The sequence below is a fragment of the Cebus imitator genome, unplaced genomic scaffold (genome assembly GCF_001604975.1).
Source record: "Cebus imitator isolate Cc_AM_T3 unplaced genomic scaffold, Cebus_imitator-1.0 Scaffold16, whole genome shotgun sequence".
NCBI lineage: Eukaryota > Metazoa > Chordata > Mammalia > Primates > Cebidae > Cebus > Cebus imitator.
Genome location: NW_016107331.1, coordinates 9,682,601 through 9,703,445, shown reverse-complemented (window position 1 = coordinate 9,703,445; position 20,845 = coordinate 9,682,601). Strand labels below are relative to the sequence as shown.

General features: G+C 36.2%; 1 long non-coding RNA gene across 1 annotated transcript in view; it reads right to left on the bottom strand.

Moving 5' to 3' along the window:
* LOC108289146 overlaps window positions 1–11,326 on the bottom strand; it is a 124,319-nt gene extending 112,993 nt beyond the window's left edge. The window contains exons 1-2 of the long non-coding RNA XR_005196888.1: window positions 11,270–11,326; window positions 8,292–8,371 (exon numbers count right to left, since the gene is read on the bottom strand). This is a non-coding gene — a long non-coding RNA (uncharacterized LOC108289146). The remainder of the gene's footprint in view (window positions 1–8,291; window positions 8,372–11,269) is intronic.
* Between the last annotated feature and the right edge of the window lie 9,519 nt (window positions 11,327–20,845).

Below are 20,845 nucleotides of genomic sequence, written 5' to 3'. Positions count from 1 at the left end.
GAAAACCAAATACCATGTGTTCTAACTTGTAAGTGGGAGCTAATCTATGGGTAAACAAGGCAAACAAAATGGTATAATGGACATTGGAGACCCTGAAGGGGGAAAGATAAGAGGAAGGTGAAGAATTTAAAAACTACATATTGGGTACAAAGACACTACTTGGGTGATAAGTATGCTAAAATCTCAAACTTTACCACTATACAATTCATCATGTAATCAAAAACACTTGTACCCCTAAAGCTATTGAAATAAAATAAAGTAAAAATTACCAGCTATAATCCTCTTCTCCACAAAATGAATTCAATGAAATGGTTTCATTCAAGCATCCATGAATAAAAATGGAAACATTAAATTATTTAAGTCAAAATATCTTCTCCACACACTGAGAAATCTAATCTTACTGTCTTTTCCACATGGTGATAATTTGCAATCTATTACCCAGGCTTCTCTCTTTGATCTAAGGCTCAAATTTTTTATAGTTTACTGAACATGTCTACATAAGTCTGTACTGATTTCTTTAATGAATCCAAAACTCATCTCATTTTATTCTCTTCCCAAGCAGATCATCCTCCATATAATCGTCTGTTTAACAGTACGAAGACAAACCCAGCCACCCCATTCAGAACCCAAGAACAATCTCAGATTTCTCATTCTTCTTTTCCTACATTTGAAGTTCACTAAATTCAGTAAGTTCTGCCTTCCTTTAAAAAAATCTGTCAAATTTTTCCCAACTTTCTAACTTCAGTATATGGCTGGAATTCAACGCTTTCATCATTTTTGGACGCAATAGGCTCCTAACTGGTCTCTTAATATAATTTGACCATCCTTCAGTCCATGCTCCATCTTACTGCCAGGGGCATCTTTCCAAGAGCAAATCTGATTGTGTTACTTCTCTACTTAAAGCTGTGAACAGTTTCCTACTGCCTATAAGAATAGGTTCAGCTTGTCTTTTCAGAGTCATCATTTGCCACTCCCCCACACTCATCCTGAAATCTAACCACACCAAACTAAGCACAATTCTCTTAACAAGTACAAACTTAAATGCCTCCTAATTTGGAGATGCCCTTATTTCCCCCTGCCCATATCTATCTAATGAACGCCTAATTAGTTCAGAATTCCTGTTGCACCCTAAATACACTTCCAAGAGTACATGTATCATATACTACTGCAATCATCTCTAAAATGCTTTCCTTTTCTTCTACTAAAATTGTTTAAAGAACAGTATCTTATTTGTCTTTGGCTATGAGGTGCATAGTAGAGTGCTGACATTTGGTACTCAGGAAATTTGGGTGAATAAATAAGCGCAATCACTGTGCATGTTTGAATTGTACAAAATTTTCTGATTACATTCCTTGGAGAAAACAGCAAGTCCATCGGGGAGAGAGGTGAATGTTATATGTGGCTAAATTTCAATCAGGGGCAAACCTTCTGATGGTGCTGAATTCTTGGCATGCTAGAAACAAGTGTTTTCAACAGATTCTCATTTTATTGCTCCGTTTAATTCAGATTAGTCTCACCTTTTTCTCTATTTCATCTACAAAGTCAATCACTGAGTATTCAACTTCCTTTTTTAAGATTCTCATTCAAAAGTGTCCATTGACTGCTCCTAAGCAATACAATAGTAAGTGGAAAAAAATGTAGGCAAAGGAACAGTCTGATTGTTTAAAAATGATCATGACAAAGGAGCTTTCTGTGTGGTCATATTCTTACCCGACACAGATAGCTCACTAATTTGGGTTTTTAAAAAGTTATAAAGAATAAACCTAGCTTTACCAAGATTTTGCAAGCATTTAATTTTTCAGTGCTGAAAAATAGACTTGATCAACTGTTTTTCCCCCATAAGGTTCTACTTTAAGACCTCCATATGCTCAGTTTTAATAATCTGCTTCCAAAACCAGGAACCATTCCAAATATGAGTTATGGAAATATTGTGCTTCTTATTAAAAACAACATGAAAAGAAATATCTGAAGCCCAGGTATCAATCTTTAAAACACATTGAGGCAGATTCATGTGAAAGGTTTTGTATGAAGAATTACTGCTTAAAATCACTTTTACTGAGGCAGTTTAACTCGTTTCACTAGAAGTGAAAATTGCTATGACAAATATGTCACTATGGAGGTCAAATGGTAATTTGCACATGCTAAACAGCTCAGCAGGAAATTACATGTGATCCTCAAAATCACTAGCATTCCCACCAGAAATCATTTTAGAAGACATGGAGGTCACATGGATTGTGTTAGGGATAAAACTCTTTCAAACACATGTTCTACCCTCCCCCTTGGGAGGAAGAATTAAAAGGTATGGAGAAAGGTATGATCAAACTGTTTGAAGTTAGAGAAATGTTGCAATTTAGTGTAGTTAGAGAAAGGGAACTGGAGAAAAGTCTCATCCAGGACCAGTTTAAAAAAAAAAAAAAAAAAAACTGCTTAACTTACTTGAATCTTTTAATACCATTGTATCACTTGATGTTAATAAAATGAAATTATGTCACCCTGAAAGGAATTGCTAGGCTCTCTTAGCAGATTTGCTTCACCTGCATGTGCTTCCTACAAAAACCATCAGATTTAATTTAGTGGTCTCATGGCATAGTGAAGTGAATGCGTGTGCAATGAAACGAAGGGGGATGACATTCAGCGGTCTCTTTTCTTCTTATGTTTCTATGTTGAAGAATCCTGTAACCTGTTAGTGATCATAGGTAAACAGGAGATTGTGAACACTACGATAAAACACTATGATTAAAACTGTATTAATGTGGTTCCTTCCTTCCAATGACAAGACCTTGAAGAATTCCTCAGGGGAAAAACCCAGGAGAGAAGTAATACCTTTTCTTTTCTTAAGGACCCCGTCTGTAACTATGTCATGGCAAAAATGCTTTACTTCTTATGTCTTCCCATTTTTTCTCTCATTATTATATAAAGTTTCCTACATCTGGAAATATACTAATTCACTGATTTATTGTTCATTGAGTACCTATTTTGTCCCAGGAGCTATGCTGTGTTGGAGAACAATTGTAGCAAAGGTACACAGTCTCTTTTCTCCAGAAGCCTTTGGTTTCATGGGGAGTACAAATGAGGATGGTAAGGACTAAGACAGGGGGACTTTACATTGCTATGTGGGCAAATAGAATAATCACCTTGCCCAAGATGACCAATCAGGAAGACTTTCCAGAGGAAGAGACACCTAAGCTAAGACCTCAAGAGTGGAGCTGGAAATTAAGATTGCTTAAATGTTTGTCCTGTCCAAGTCTCATGCTGAAATGTTATCCCCAGTGTTGAAGGTGGGTTCTGGTTGGAGGTGTTTGAATCATGGAAGTGGATCTCAAGGGGACGTTAGTGTCATCCCCTTGGTGATGAGTGAATTCCTGCTCTGAGTTCTCATGAGATCTGATTGTTTAAGAGTGTGGGCACCTCCCTGCTCTTTCTCTTGCCCACTCTCCCTCAATGCCCTGTCTCACCATGTAATGCAGTGGCTCCTTCTTTGCCTTCTGTCATGAGTGTAAATTTCTTGAGGCTCTCACCAGAGGCAGATGCTAGAGCCATGCTTGTACAGGCTGCAGAACCATCAACCAACTAAATTTCTTTTCTTTATTAATTTCCAAGCCTCAGGTATTCCTTTATATCAATACAAGAACAAACTAACATAAAAAGTGAAGGCAGGAAAATACCTAGGCCAAGAAAATACAGTGCATAATCACCTGGAAGTGTTATACAGCCTAGCTCAATCAAAGTAAGTAAATATGTCTAATATATCTAAAGCATGGCACTCACGAAAAAACTGCTGAGCAACAAGGCTGGATTGGATTGAGATAGTGGAGGACTCTGTAAGGCATAGTCCACTACCTTGAGAGCAGTGGGAAGCCTCTGAAAGTTTTCCAGTAGAAATTAGAGATCAACTTTGCACTAAACTATATTACCTTGACTGAATTGTGGATGAGTCTAGAGGCTGAGATGCCATTAAGACTTTCATTGATCATGGTAAGGGATGAGTGTAGATTGATTAAGAATTGTAACAGTAAGTAGCTATTCCCAAGTATGTCATGCACAGAAGAAACTGGCTCTATAGGACTGAAGCTGAACAGAGCGATTGATATTGAAGATGTGAGTTGAGAGCCACCTTAATATGGATGCTATAGAAACTGCTGCATTAAATGAATATATTAAGTGAGAAAAGTAAAGGAGCAATGAGTAAAACTGGAGGAAACCCAAGTTTAGCTGGTAGATAAAAGTCTTCAAAAGAGACAAAAAAAGTCATAGAAAAGCAAGAAAAATGTGAAGTTTCAAAAGTCAGAAAAGAAAATGTTTCAAAGGAATTTATGGTCCATAATTTCCAATAATGCAGAAAAACCAAGTAAAATACAGACTAAGAACTGTTCATTACATTTAATAATAAAGACATAGATCTGTAAATGTGGTAAAAAGAAATTCAGCAGAGTCCTAGAAACAGAGCCAGGCTATTGAAGTTCAAGTACAAGTAGAAGTGAAATATAAAGGCAATTTTATGTACAACTCATTAAATAACATTAACCATGAATCAGAAAGGTGGAGGGGCTCTGAGGGGGAGAGAAGGTTTGTATATAGTTCTTTTTTAACATGAGAAACATTTGAACTATGAATACTAACCAATATGGAGAGATTGAATCAAAAGATGGTCATGAAATCCTTAACAAGAAAATAAGAATGCTCCAGACACAGGTAGAGGGATTAATCATAGACACAAGGAAGTACTATCACAGTTGAAAGACAGTACAAAGTTGACAGAGTTTCTTTATGATGGCCTACATTTTCACTTTGAAGTCAGAGACAAGATTATCTGTTGAGGACAGGGGAGAAGAGAAGATCAGAGTTCTGAGGAACATACAGATGTGTTGAAAGTGTCACCATGGAGAGCAATAAAGGGAGGCAACTAATGATTCCTAGAAGTGTAGGTTGGCTCTGTTGAGGAACAAGTTGATTTTGGAAACCCAGAATCTATAATAGTACCCCTGTCTTTCAGTTTGTTTGATTTTCAAAAGCTGTAGAACTGTACTGAACTAGGATTAATCCAGTTCAATTTATACAGCATTGAGGCTTTTCAGAAAAGGTACAATAGAAAAGCAAGAAGACAACACAGTTTAAGGATATTGACAGGGCATCTAATTTGGGTTAGGAAGGATGTGAAGATGAAAGCAGACTTGTTCACAGGGGTAAGCGGAAGAGACAAAGAATCAGAAGTCCCCACATATTCCAGAAACTGTGTGGCAGAAAAAAGTATATTGGAGAATGGAGGCATAAACCTTACACATGGAGTGAGATTATTGAAGTCAATACTTCAGAAGAAGTTTGGGCTTATAAGAAGATCCAACATGCAACAATGGAATGGGATAGCTGAAGTAGCTTAAAGATAAAGGTCACATCATTGACATCAAAAATAAGAAATTGAAAGCCCAAGTCATTGCCTCGGCAGGTCATCCAAGTAGATATTGAAGCACCCAAGAAGGACAGCAGGATTGAGATTGAGAGCTCAGATGATAAAAGTCTTCACTGAAGGCAGGGAAAAAATTCTGAAAGTTGTTTTTAGTAATTCTATCACCATACAAAAAATATCATTTCAACCTGAAATTCCACCTCTTCCAGAATGTTATGATAGACATGGCTCAATCACTTTCACCCTGAGAAAATAATTTAACTCAATAACACTTGCTATTTCACATGTGTTGATGTTATTAGTAGCTTTTTAAACTCTGGATTAAAATGCAATTGTAAATTGTTCTAGATTATGAATTCACTGAGTCATATATAACTAGTCTGAATACCTCTGGGGATCTAATATAATAGTAAAACCTATAAATAATAAAACAATATGTAATTTAGAGGCACTTGCTCCTGGCTTGATGATGTTATGTAAATGATGAAAAATGCTATCTTTGAGAAGTTCAACACAAACTATAAAAGTTTAATGACAAGTTATGTTATTCACAATCCCAAACTTTTTTCTTCATTAAATATGGTTCTCTATGCACTACTAATTCTCAATAGACAATTTGTCAAGGAATAATCAGTAACAGAGAAGTGAATCTTACGCTTACTGAAATTTGTCCCCTTAAAGACACCATTGTTAGTAGAAATAAAATAATGCAGTTAAACTACTCTTTTCATCTTCTATGGAAAATGACCTACATGATATAGCCTCTTCTGAATGTCTTAAAATATCATCTATACATCAATTATTGACTTCTTTTTAAGCCCTTCTACTTGTGGAGTGGTGTTTCCCAAACAGTGCTAAGGATGGCTTGTATTATTTGTTAAGTACACATTTCTGGGTCCTAAGCAGGCACACTGAATCAAAACCTCTAAGAGAAGAACTAGAAAAGTGTTTAACAAGCCCTCCAGGTGATTCTTATTACCAGGGAAGCTTGAGAAACAACAGCTTTAGGATGTTCAGGCTTTGATCCCACATTTAACAGATCCAAGTTATAATCTTTTTGAGTTTCTTCAGAACTTTTCTGCCGTTTTTCTTGTTGCCAACTACCACTTCTTTTCATGATTTTCTTATCAATGTTCCTGTCTCAGAAACATTTCTCTCTTCTAATCACAATATATAAATTATTGCAATGTAGAAACTGAGATAGCGAAATTTGTTGAACTGTAAGTGAAATAAGAATGTGTTGGCTCTGGTTAATGATCAGGAACCACACTCATGAGTAAAACTATAATCATCTTTAAAGATGTTGTGGTATCTTTCCAGATTTTATTCACTTCTAAATGTTTTTGGTAATTGTCCAGATAATTGTCAGATAATTTATTCTAATATAAACAGACGTTTACAGTTGGACAATGCACACAAGTGTGGTTTGATTTGATTTCAGTATTTTACCAAATGCACTCATTCCCACCCAGATATATAGTACTGCATAGACACTGCCTAAATTCCACTCTTTAAGTTATAGCAGAAATAAACTGCATTTGACGCTTTATCTAATTTATTTGACAGAAAGGAAAAGATTAAACAGGTTATTTATATGCACAAATTTCCCAAAGAGAAAAACCATTAAATATAGTTTCCTAATCTAATTGCTGGATTTCACAATTAGACCAATGCTTTTCTATTTAAGTATCAGTCTTCAATAGTTAATCTGGGTAAACTGGTGAAAACTGGAGAAGAAAAAATTAACTTACAAGGCTAGAAGATGGACCTGTTTCGTTGGCTGTAAAAACGAGATTACAGGTTCTTTGGAGAGGCAACCACACATTCAGCAGTTGGTACACGAGTGAACATTTCCCTGACAATGTAAGATTACTACGAATTGATAATGACCTTAGAGAAAAGTGATGCTGACTGCTTTACATCTTGGTATTGCCTGGTCTGAATGATTTGTACCCCATTTTCATGAAGTGTTTATGTTCTCTTGCAGACTAGTTTAAAGATCCCTTTCAGCCCATTTGCTTGAAAAGAGAGGCAGAGGAGTCTTCTTGAACTATAATTAAAGTCTCAAAGAAGTTGGCTTTCTCAAAATGCTGAGCCTTACCCTCCTCCAAGTTGTTTGTGTTAGCTTAATAGGGCCACTGCAACCTGTCCCCCTCTTCCTTGCTGTGCTATTGAAACACAGTAAGAAGACCCTTTGAGCCAACCATCTGCTCTTCAATTAAACTAGCAAGCATTTTCTTTTCAATAATTTAATGTGGGCGTCTTTTTGTTTCCAAGTAACTGCTGGTAAAAATTCATGAATTAACTAGGGAAATACACTAAAGAAGGACAAAAATTTACTTGCAAGATGGAAAACTTAGGAAAGCAAGGTATGACAAGGCCACATGGTATTTTTTGCCATGATAGTTGGTCCCATATTTTCCTAAACCCTGTTATTTAACTACTTTCCAATGAGATCCCAAAAACAATTGCAATGGATGTGGCTATAAGTAAGCATGATGCAAGATTTACTAATAAATTGGACTGCTTTATAATTACCCGTGAAATAACAACACTTGACCCTGATTTATTTTGTGGGCTGCCTTTTTCTCTCTAAACATTTTGAAGTTAATTTTTTTTCTTAAAACCAGATGTTTTAACATTTCAAAGAAGATGCATGGAATGCAAACTCAAGACCAAAACTGTTTTAGGCTTGCACTCGTTATTACTGTTATTAAAGAAAGGGCCAGGGCTCCACGCAAACTGGAAATGAGCCAAAAATTCTAATTTAGATGACAGTGGCCATCTTGAAATCTTCTAAACATACAAACAGCTTTCTTTCCATTTTCTGTAAACACAGAAGCAAGGAAATATGAAAACTAGATCAGACAGGAAAAGAATTGCTCACCTCTAAATTTCAATGTGATGTAATGATGGTCCATTTTACTTCACTTTATGGCATGGGAAGGGTTCCCTTGTTTGGAATATCTAATTAAAGATGTTAAGGTTTAGTTAGTAATAAAATCTATCAACCCCCATTTGTTTTTGCAAATATTTTGACAGACAATTTTGTCTCTGTGTCTATGATTGGCTCCTTTGACAACACAGGAATTTACAATAACCTGGGCATTGGGAGCTGAGGCGTTTCCAAGAGGCTTCTCTACAGTGAGAAAAGCAAAGGGCTCCTGTTCCGTCCTCTTGATTGTATCCAGCTGGTTTCAGAAAAGCATCCACTCAGTCCACTCTAGGGCCAGAGCTCCTAGGTAGTGGTTCTAAAGGGATAAGGACAGGGAGAAGGAGGTAGGAGATAAGATAGAAATGCAAGGACCATGCTGATAACAGCAGTGACAATAATAAGGAAGGCTGACAGAGTGACATGTGGAAATGTGAGTTCATTCTAAGCCAGAACCGAACAAGCCTTTTCCTAAATGATTACTTAGGTAATCGCTTTTTGCTTGATTAGATCATTGCATTAGGACTTTGGCTCACTTTATTTATTTATTTTAAGTTGATAGGCTTTGTTAACTAACGAAGGTAAGTACTTAGAAGAAGTAACTTGACAGGACTTTTCTGATAGATTTGCACAGCATCAGGTTATAATCACTGGTTTCTAGCTAGCAGATAGCCCCTTGAGGCAGCAAGGATTTAGCAAAATATCACTGCCTGGAGAAATAAAGGCAAGGCTCATAAAATGATGTAGTGCTTTCCTGTTGTTGCTATAGAATCATTGTTTGCCAGATTACCTTGAGGGAAAGTGGCCTTCAGAGGGGGTGGTTTATGATTACTTTACACAAAATGGAATGTTGAAGTAGAATAGAAAAAGATTCGATTTTTGTATGTCACTTTTCATAGACAAGTCATGTCATAGGACATTAAAAATCAGCAATATATTGCTCCTGTATGGCCTGGGTAGACAAATACAATGGCTAGTACACATTCAGCAATAAGATGATGTAGTCTGTGTTGCAAGGAAAGGAAATGTTGGCCAGAAAATGAGGTTTGTTCTGTTACATTGACTGGGGTCTGGAATAGATAGTGATAGAGTAGGAGTCCTTTTTCAGTCATTTAGTAAATATTTGGGTGCTTATTCTGTGCCAGGCACACTGTTGGTATATTACCATGGTGAACTAAACAGATGAGTTCTCAGCCTCATGAACTCACAGTACCTTACAAAAGATCTGTAACAACTAAGGATGACAACTGTGGCACGTGCTGCAAAAGAGATGCCTGGCGATATGCAGGGGGTATTATGAAGGACTAAGGTGGAAGGTAGGTGAGGGTTTAATAGAGGAAGGAGGAAGCTGAGTAGGAGAAAAGAAGGCACAGAAAGCCTTCCTAGTAGAGGAAACAACCTGTACAACGGTCCTACACTGGAAGGCAGCTCGGGCAGATAGGAGGAGCTGAAAGGAAGCCTGTGTGGGTGGGAGTAAGGAGTAGGCAGAGTGCCCTCAGAGGTGAGCTGGGGGAGCTGAGAAGAGGCGGGATCTTCCTGGGCTATGTAAGCTCTGTTCAGGGCAAACCCCAAGGGCAACAGGAAGCCACTAACATGTTTTAACTGTCATCAGAAAATCCCAGGAAATATGATTCAGTGTTGCTACCCCTGTCTGCCATTCAAAAAACCCCCATTTTCTCCTTTTGTAATCACGGCATTACACTTATTTTCAAATACTCTTTGCTCTTATTTAAGGTCGCCTTTCAATACATTCAGAGACTTGCAGCTAATTTCTCCTTTTGCTCAGCACATTAAGAAAATGTCTAAACAAGATTCTTTTAACACCAAATGCACGTTTCAAGATTTTTCATAACAATAACCAAGAAAATCGAAAGGGTTATTTTGTGGTACTTCCTGTATAATTATTATACTATTTCTCTAAAGCCATTTCTAAATTGTGGAAAGAAAAGAGTGCTTTCGTCTCTTACGCTGATGGTAAAAGCAAATATTTACAATACAGGCTGTCCAGGAAAGAAATAGAATACACATATAATCTGTTTTTCTTGCAGTATCTGCTGCTCAATTTTATAAGTAGCTGCCGGCCAACTGTATTTCGAACCCAAACCCAAAATTTTGTGCCTTTTTGTTAAAGCGAACAGAATATTTTGCTTAAATATGTCAAAGAAATTGTTGAGAGTCATTAAGGGCTTTTGGTTGGCTGGTTTGCTTTTTTGGCAATTTGGAATCTCATTGTGAAACAGCTTACAGAACCATGTAGCAGAAGAAGAATTATATTGTTGTAAAAGCTCAGTACAAGCCGAAATCGACATTAGAGTATGCATTTCCAATCACGAGTAGGTGGTACAAACACGAATCCTACTGAGAAATAATGAGATGTGTGTACATATGAACCTCCTGTGTATCTTTTTGAAAACATATCCCCAAGAGAAAATGACATAAAACAACTTGCAATTAAACTTTATTTGATGCCAGATGAGAAACAAATGTTTTAAAAACCGTAATTTTTAATACAATAATTATTTGCTTTGCATGTGCAGACCAGCAGCTTCTTATACCACTCCAATTCCTCAGCCAACATTTATTTCTGAAGTAACTCGATAGAGGCTGAGATTTTAATTGCATTTTCCCCCGATTCGTATATGTACTCTGTAAGATTTTTTAGAGAAATGAATTTTTTCAGTCTGACTTTTGAAGTCACATATAGACCATTCTGAAATTGAATGCTTGCTTTATAGATGTTCCATAAGAACAAAAATAGTGTATTTCTCAATCTACTGTATGTAAATAGCTCATAAATTTTTCCAGGACTACAGAGTAGTTTCTTTTAGATTTCCAAACAGTATAACTATTTTTCCCAAGTGCTTCAACTACCAGAACCTCATTTTAACGACAAAAATTTGGAAGGCTGTCTGCTTACAAGATAATGGACACACCTTCATAGTACTAATTCATTGGCTAAAAAGGAGCATGATGATAGGAAAACACAAATCTGTAAAAAAATTAGCAGAATGTATGGTTTGTAACCACAAGTGCTTATGCAGACATTTGAAAATCAGCACTTCAACTGCATTTACAATATACTAGTTGTTCGTTCTAAAGGTAAATGCTTGTTACACATGTGGCAGTATGAGCCATTACAGTCCTTCTAAGGGTCCAAGGCCAGTGGACTGAGGCCATTGAAGTATAAGGCAAAAGAGTTCACAGAATACCTACAAGCATGTGTATTAGTAATAAATTATTTGTATAAACATATATGTACATAATAATGTTTATATCACTTTACAGTTTAAAAATTGTGTTATACTCACAACTTCATTTAATTTTCACAACAAACCTGGGAGACAGTTATTGCTACTGTCATATTAACAATGAAGCGTCTGGCTCAAGTAAGTGATATGACTTGCCCAAGATGACTGAGAAAATAATTATTAAACTGAAAACTGGTCAGTTTTTTTTTAATGATTGACTTACAGTAACTTATAAAAAGTTTCAGAATATTTCAGGATAGGACCACAATGTGACAAAATCTAACACACCTGTTTTTTTAAAAGCTCTCCCTGCATATACAGTCACATATTGTTGTAGGGAATTTTCAAATATTCTAAAATTAATGTATCCATCCTAATAAAAAGGTTTTAATGGGGCTTAAAAAGTTTCTTCTTCCAGCCTCTTCCATTCAAAGCCAGTAATAATCAAAGCACAGTAATGATCCTTTGAGTCACCCTCAGAAAGGGAAAACTGTAACCATTAAATTTAGATATAATTAAAACCAAGGCATGATTTTACACAAAACTGATTTTTTTACTTAGTTCATAATAACAAAGGAAAAATTACTATAAGATACAACAATATCCACCAATTTCTATCCACTGAGTATCTTCTATAAGATATCCTAAAGACTTAAGAACAGGAGACACAAAATTTGAATCCAGTATTAGAGATACATGTATAAACATGAATCATCTACTTGAGTTCTTGAAAAGGACTAGGCAACTTTTGATTATAACCTTAAATGTGTGCTACTACATGCAAATGTGATGAGATTTAATTTTTAATTTTCTTTTGTTTATTTGGCAAACATTTAACATCTACAGAGGGAAGCAAAATTCATTATGACATACAGGCTTATTACAATCTTACAATCTAGCAGAAATGGTAAGACACGGCGTGAAGACCAACTGCATCTTGGTTGCCAACCCACTATGCTAACTTCTGATTAACCTCAGTTCCAAGAAGGAACTGGAATCCTTATTTCCAGTATATGTATTCTTCTTTGTGTAAGAAAATGTACTTACCATAAATCTTGCCCTTAGGTCAAAACGACCTTGACCATCAATCCTGCCTGTTACAGGTTCACACAGCACCCTTTCCTTTCCCTGGGAGATCAGCTTCATTGTCCTACAGGTTACTTCCCTATAGTATATAAGCCCTGGGTCTGGGGGTAATAGCATAGGGATCCAGCATCTTGTCTTGCCACTGCCCAAGACACAGACATGGCTTCTATTCATAAGTCTTTATTAAATGTTTCTTTCTAAGCAACTGGATTTATCAGCCTCTTTCTTCAGCCTCTCAGCTTCCTCAGACTTTGGGAGTATGTTTGTGTAGGTCTGCCCATCATGGAACATATGGACGCTGCCACTTAGACCCTTATTGAAAGGAAGACAGCTATGCTAGACTACGGAAGACCGATAGAGTCTGAGAGGCAGATTTAGGGAAGAAACAAATTCCTCATACAGAGTGTGATGAGAAAGGAACAGAGCATGCTTAGGCAGTGCAGGTAGTCCACTTTGGCTGGGCTGCAGGTTATAGGAAAGGTAATCATGATGACCGAGTCTAAAGATGTACACATAGGCCAGACCTTGAAGGATCATGAATACCAGGCTGTCATCATTTGACTTTATTCAGGAGGTAAGAAAGACAATTAAATGTTTCTCTCAACAATGTCAGAAATATATTAATGTGGACATTATACAGGATGAATAAGGAAAGAGAGATTGAATAGGTGAATCCCCACTGGGAAACCAAAAACCCACGTGACAAAATCCAGTAAGATTCTGAGAGCAGGCATGGAAAGAAAGGGACAGATGCTGAAGATACTGGGAAAGAACTGACAGGTCACAGAAGCACATGATGAAACTGATTGAATGGATGTGAACAAGCAGAGCAGGGGAGAAGAAAGAGGCAAAGCAACTTGAAGGATGAGTAACCCAGAGAATAGGGCTACCAGAAAGAAGCTCAGAAAAGTTAGCACATGGGTGTTTGGAGAAAGGAGAAAACATAAAGAATAGTTTTGAAAAATATTCAGCTTGAGATGGAAGTCTCCAGGCCCGTCATCTAGATGAAAATGCCCAATAGGGAGGTGGATATTCGGGTCAAGAAACCAAGAAAAAGATCAGACTGGCATATTGGTTTGGGAGCTTCTAGAATGAAGTCAGATGGCTAAGGACAAAAAATATACATTTTGAATGTGGTTATACCTGGGAATGGTCTCCAAAGTTAAATGTAGGTTTCAGAAGGGAGTCATATTTAATATTTACATTTTAAAATTTGTATAAACTGTTAATACATAATAAAATGCCTTTCAAAGCAATTTTCCTAGACTATTTCCTTCTTCATAAGTTCTGGTTTATTGGCAGATAGATAAATATCTGATTTATATCTCATATTTATTATTTTATTAATATATAAAATAACCAATATTATGATATATAATCTCCTTTGAAATAATCCAGCGGGTTAAGATTTGTAAATTTCTTTTGAAGTGATATTATGCATGGAAAACCTTGTAGCAAAAGAGATGAGAAGCTGGAAACAGTTTCTGCAACACATCACTTGACAGGAAGTTATCAGAGTGAAGTCTTATAGGTAACAATCTTATAACCATACATGGTGTTTGTACTAGTTACCATACAGATAGGAAATGAAAGGTCCATTACGGTTTCTTATCAGTTGTATATTGGTGTAATTTAGAGAGTTTGATAGCATGAACCTGAACTGCAAAAGCCTCCAGACAATGCCCTGTTATCAGTCATCTAAACTTTGAGTTTAAACAGCGATGTTTGTAGACTTTCTCTTGTCTCTAAAGGACATTGTCTTCCCAAAACATTTAGCTGAAGCTGTTAGTTTCATTCCCTTCTAATATTTTTTTTTTCTTAACCTTGGCACCTAAAAAACATATCAGCCTTCTAAGATTAAAATAATACAGTGTAATATCATTGGGCTACAATTAAACACAGTCTGTGTATGGCTTGCTTCGATATATAGCGATGATATGATACAGAGTCCCTATGCTAATCTCTCAGATTTTCAAACTGATCATGTTCACCTTTTTGCCCTTTTAGAGGGATTTTCACAAATGCTTGAGTTTTCATGTGTTTAGTTTCCAATATTGAGATATCTTAGACAATGACAAAATATTGCATGATTCTCCAACTCGTTGCCTACTAGGGCTGAAGACAACCATCTGGATACTCACTAGGTAGCCAGGAATCAGGGAGAGCTTCCCTGTGAGAGATTGTGGCAAGGGCAGGAAGCTCTAAACCGCATCAGTAGAGCAGGGAGAGCCAGAAGCCATGGAAAGGAAAGGTAAAAACAAAACAAACAAACAAAAATTAGGAAAGAAGCTAAAAACATTTTTTAAACAATGATAGGAGATATCAGGTGGGGAAGGTGCACGTACCTAGACTGTGGTTTATATCAGTACTGTTCATAAGAATAAGCAGGACTCTGTGGCCTCACTGGACTTCCCAGGATTAAAGATCCAGGTACAGAATGACTCAAACAGAAAAGCTAATTCCACTTCTCCACCAAGGATGGTTCTCAGTTTGAATTCAAATTACTGCTTCCATTTACATATTCTAATCTTGGAATAGCCATTGAATCAACCTGTGTCCTGCTTCTACATTTATTATTGGCTTATATAAATATTAACTTCTTTCATCCAGTTCCTACTACTGTAGCAGAAATCTAAGGGCAGACTTACTGCTGCTGTAAAGAAATTAAATTCTTACCCAGTTTAAGCTAGGATTTAACCCACACTGGATTTCCTATTGTGAATTTTTTATTTTTTCACCTCAGTAAGGAGCAGTAAAATTATCGTTATCATCATCTTCACTGCTCCCTTTCCTGCTAGTACCACACAACCCCAGTGTTTCATGGGCCTCTCCTAGTGTGGCACTGTGGTTTGAGAAAGAGGAGCAGAGACCCTCTACAAGCCTACCTTCTGTTTCCAAAGGTTGTGCTTAGCGCAAAATCCCCACTTTCAGGGCTGCTGCTTCTGTCTCTAGGATGGTTTTCAGCAGCAATCTTTGATAAAGGCAACAACAGCAGGTGGGCCTTCAGGACACAGTAGCAACTCCTAGTGCCTTTTCCCAAAGAATCTGTCTGATTTTTGTGTTAAATGGCACCCCTGAACCTTTCTTTGACTGGATAATCAACAGTGTTATATTGCTTTCTGCAATTACAAGCAACAATTCCCAAACTCTGTTCTTCAAGGCCACATGCATACACACACACAAACACACACACAGGCACATAGCTAGAAGCATTGTTGTCTCCACATTTATTTTATACATGAATTTAATATATAAAAATATTGAATAAATGTGCAAACAACTACAATTGTCATACAATTCTCTGCTTTTAAGAAATGCACACCAGGACACGCAGAAGTCACGAGAATGACTTTATAACTTTTAACCTACACTTTGATGCCGTATTTACCACTTAACCCTCAGGTTGACATGCATTGTCTATTTGAAAATGATTGGTTTTTAGTAGCATTTTACAACTGTAAGATACTGTATGCTTTTAATATTTGTCATATATGAAAAATTTATACCTCATGATCCTGTTTACCAGGAACTATAATTGAGAAAAGAGGGCATTAAACAAAAGAACTATAATTGAAAAAGGAGGGAATTAAACAAAAGAAGAGTCATGTCGTTTTCAAATTGTGTCTAAGTAAAACATGTCAACAAGTAAAATTCAGAATACTTCAAAATTAAGATGATGAATCTCATTTTTTCCTGTCTTTGAAGTAAATCTTAGAGTAGTCCATCTAAGATTACCCAAAGGCTGCAAAATATGCAATTCCTATTCTCTTTTTCTACACAGTGTCTATATAAAACAAGATTTCATATTATATAACAATATTAAGTGAATATGCTATAAAAAGATTTTTTAATAAGCTGTCCTGGTAAAATGTTTTGGTATTTTATTATACTTAAGATTGAAAAACTTAAGCTTTTTGTTATTAATGAAATAGAATAAATTATCTGATTGGTGGCGCTCTAAACCTACATCACATATATGAATAAGTTTTTATCATATTTTGCAGCTTTTAACTCTGATATGACACGATGTTTGAGGTCTTCTTTAATCAAATTATACAATATGTCTTATGATTTCTGTTGGTATTCCATTAATGCGTTGTAACTTAAACATATTTCAGTAGTCAGGTAAGTTTGGAATACATTGCCCTAAAGGGTTGCTCAGACTCGATCCATTGAACCCATCTCATGCTTTGCAGTGTAACATAGTTCTGCCAACAAGCTGAACTTGATTAATTCCCTTATTGCCACACTGGGGAAGAAAGCACAGTTTCCCTGTTCCCTGAGTCAGCATTTAAGTTCTCAGTCTCTTCCTTAACAGTGGGTAAAGTGTCACACTCTATCTTGATGTTCTCCCTGAGTGTGTCTAAGTGGAGCCTATTTTGCTTTCTTGATGCAGTCTGTAATCTAGTATTTAAGACTTGAGAAAAGCTTATCCATAGTTTACTTCATTTCTGCAAATAAAATCCTAGGGATACACTTAGAGTCCTAGAGTTCCCCAAAATATCTATGCAAATTAAACTGTAATGAAGATCTTGAAATACACTCATTCTATAGATGTTTCCTGGGATAATGATTCTTTGGACATAATTTCTTAGAGTGTTTAAATTAAATATTTTCTGCACACAGAATAGTAAGTGCTTTTCCAGTTTTTCCAGCTTTCTTTTATCTTTTTTCTTTAATACTGTGACTTCAAGGTCATTGTAATGGGAGTGTGTGTGTGTGTGTGTGTGTGTGTGTGTGTGTGTGTATTCTTCCTAATCCCCCTCTATAAAGTTGATGTTACATTTTAACTTAGGTTGAGACATCTTAGTTTCTTATTAAAATCTGTGATTAGCAAACTAATTATTATACTGCCAATAACATTCATTTTGGCTTTCTTTTTCCTCTTTTCCCTTTCCTCTTCCTAGACCTAACAGATATATTTATCTATTATGATTACAGATTTAGATCTAGAACATATCCCAAAGAATTTTCTATCAATAGGCTTCAAATGCACATTTTTCCTTTATCTACAATGTCATTCTTTTTAGTCTCTATAGTGTACAAGGTGTTACCTAGAAAAGGATTTTACTCAAATTATCCAAAGCCTTGTTCATTTATCAAAACCACTGTCCACACTTCACAAAATGAATAGCAAATTGCTCCCATTCATTTTGAACTGATAACTTGGATTAAAAGTCTTAGACATCAATGCTGAAAGGCATGGAAAATTCCCACACTCCACCACCAAATCCTGACCTGGGAGATTTGTACTAATGTTCACAGGAAAGCATAAATTGCAGAATACATTCTGCCCTGTTGACTCATAATTTTTAACGGAAAAATGCAAGACTTACACAGTTCCTTCCTCCCAAAAGCATTTTAAGGATGCATACGGCATCTAAAATCCTTACCAAGAAAAATGTATTTTCCCCGATTAAAAAAAGACAGTGCCACTACACATTGGTAGTTATATTTCAAGAGAGTGAGAGAAACAGAGAGAGGGGGAGAGAGAGAGAGAAAGAGAGAGGAATTGATTTACAGATTGAAAGAAGCTGATAAACTACAGCGTTATAATGTAAGATGCCTAATTTTTTTTATTTTGACAACTGTCCTCCAAATATGTATCAGAATAAATCTCCCCAAGAACACGTACTGCCCCAGAATATCTTAAGATATAACTCTGTATATATCTTTAGAGAAAACAAGGAGGTATACACATCTGAAGAAAGTTTGCTATTTGGACATAAACACTGAGAAGTTAGTTACTATTACCCATCTAGTTCCCTCGGTAAAAACCTTGAGATCCTTTCGTATCTCTACTTTCAATGCTACCCTATAAGTGCTAGTTAAAAGATTTGTTTATCACCATCATTTTACTCTCAACATTTCATTTATGTCCAATTCCTCTCCATCTTCCCAGGCAAAGACTCTCATCCTCTGTCGTAACCACCTAATTCCCTGTTACCAGTCTCTACTCATCTTCTAATGAAAATCATCTGTAGGAATGATTTTCCCAAAACAAAATTCTGATCATGCGCTCAAAGTTAAAATTCTCCTATGACTTCCACTTGCCTATAGTGCCCATCTGAATATTACCCATCTAAATCTCCTTAGAAATAAGGAACAATGCCCTTAGCAACCCAGCCTTTCAGACTGACATCTTCCCAGATTCCCCTCCCATCTTCCCCCTTTCCCCCATTCCCCTCCGTATCTGGAGATGTACAATGCACTTTTCTACCTTATATTTTGCCTAAAATACACCCACTTCCCTGAAAACAGTGCTACTTGATAAATTACTACTTTGTTCATACTCCTACTATCATATTTATTGAATTGCATATGATTTTATTTCCCTTAAGGAAGAAGAGTTATTTAAAGTCACAAATCTGTCTAAATCACCTTTGGGTGATGCGAATTTCTTGGTATGTAGTAAATGTTCAATAAAAATTTGTCGAATAAATAGAAGATGAAATCTATGCTTGAGAACTATGATGCTTTTGTGCATAAGACAACTAGTCTTAGAAATTCACACCTTCTTTACCTCTCTCACACCAATTATCTCTCCACCTTTCCTGGAACATGGCCCCTAGAAGCACGCTTTGCCAACACCAAGCTTTAATTCCAACCCCTGCTTGCTGGCTATTACTCTCAAGGTTCCAATATAGTCACCCATTTTCCTTTATTTTGCCCTGATATTTATTTCACTGTAAATACATTAACTGCCTATTGATGAAGTATTTTGTCATGTGACATTGGTATTTAAATTTTCCATCTAAACCAAGAAAAAAACAGAATCTTTTTTTCACAGTGATATTGATCTAGAGGCTAAAAAGTAGACAGATTAGGCACTAATCTACAAAAAAACCTCCATTGTAGAATCACCCAAGTTGAAGAAAAATGTTAGAACGCTTAAAAAGCGCTATTTAGCAAGTTTTAATTGCAATAAAATGATTAAACAAAACAATAACCATTAAAATACATCCATGAAGTAATTGGGTATTGAGATAATTTTATTTTAATGACTTTCAAGTTGGAGAGGCAGCCAAAATGGCTTTGACATTGACTTTGGCAATTTTATTTATTTCAAGTATCAGGAGTCATATCAATTGATCAACATCCTAATACTTTTAGATATCTTGAACTGTTCTACATATAATCTAATTATCCTGTCTATAAAGAAACCATTTCAACTCATTGGCTATAATACAGAGATAATTATTAGCATGCAATTCATTCCATTTGAGGTGTTAAGTGCATTCTACATGTTTTAACAGAAGCATCACACTGAGTTCTGTGGTCTTAAAACAAGACCATCACCCTATTTTGCCAGATGATTTTGTTTTCAACTCAGGGAGACCTTCCTTCACATGAGGAACATCATTATCAGTCACCATGATCACTCACTTTACCTTTCTTACCTGAGTGATTTGTGAAACACTGTAAGCCAGTGAATTGTGAAGTCATCTGCAAATTCATTTCCTTTCTTACAGGATAATTTCTACTCAATCTGGTTAAGATTAGAGATTCGATTCTTTCATTCCTCTTTTTGGTCATTTTAAACTATGCACACTGTGGTCTTTACTGTGTATTATAGTTTCGCTAACAGCAAGCCATTTTTCAATTTTTAGAAAATGTTCCCCTTTCACGGATGGGGTTAAACCACCTATAAATGTAAATACTTAACGAGTTGATTGAAAAATGGTAGAAATTTCATCTGAAGTCTTCATTTTCTTAGAAGTTTAAAGTACTTTGTACCTCACAAATTCTGAAACATAGTCATTCAAGTTAATTAATGGCCACAGCTGGCTAGCTTCCAGCGTCTATGTACCATCCTGCCTTCCCGGTCCCTGCCCCCTGAGCTGACTGTGGTAAGGATAACCGCAAGATGAGATCCACCCCCAGGCTCCACACCCTTCCACCACTCATAGTTAAAATTATGATCAGTAAACTAAAATTACCATGAAGCTTTTCTTCCTTTCTTTTTTCTTTTTCTTGTAAAAAACAAGTCAACTTTTATTTTAGATAAAAAGGTACATGTACAGTCTTGGTAAATTGGTATATTGGATGATGGTAAGATTTGGGGTCCAGATTCCATCACCCAAGAAATGTGCATAGTAAACAATACTTTTTCAACCCATATCCACCTTCCCTCCCAGTCCAGTAGCCGATGGTGTCTATTGTTCCCGTGTTTAT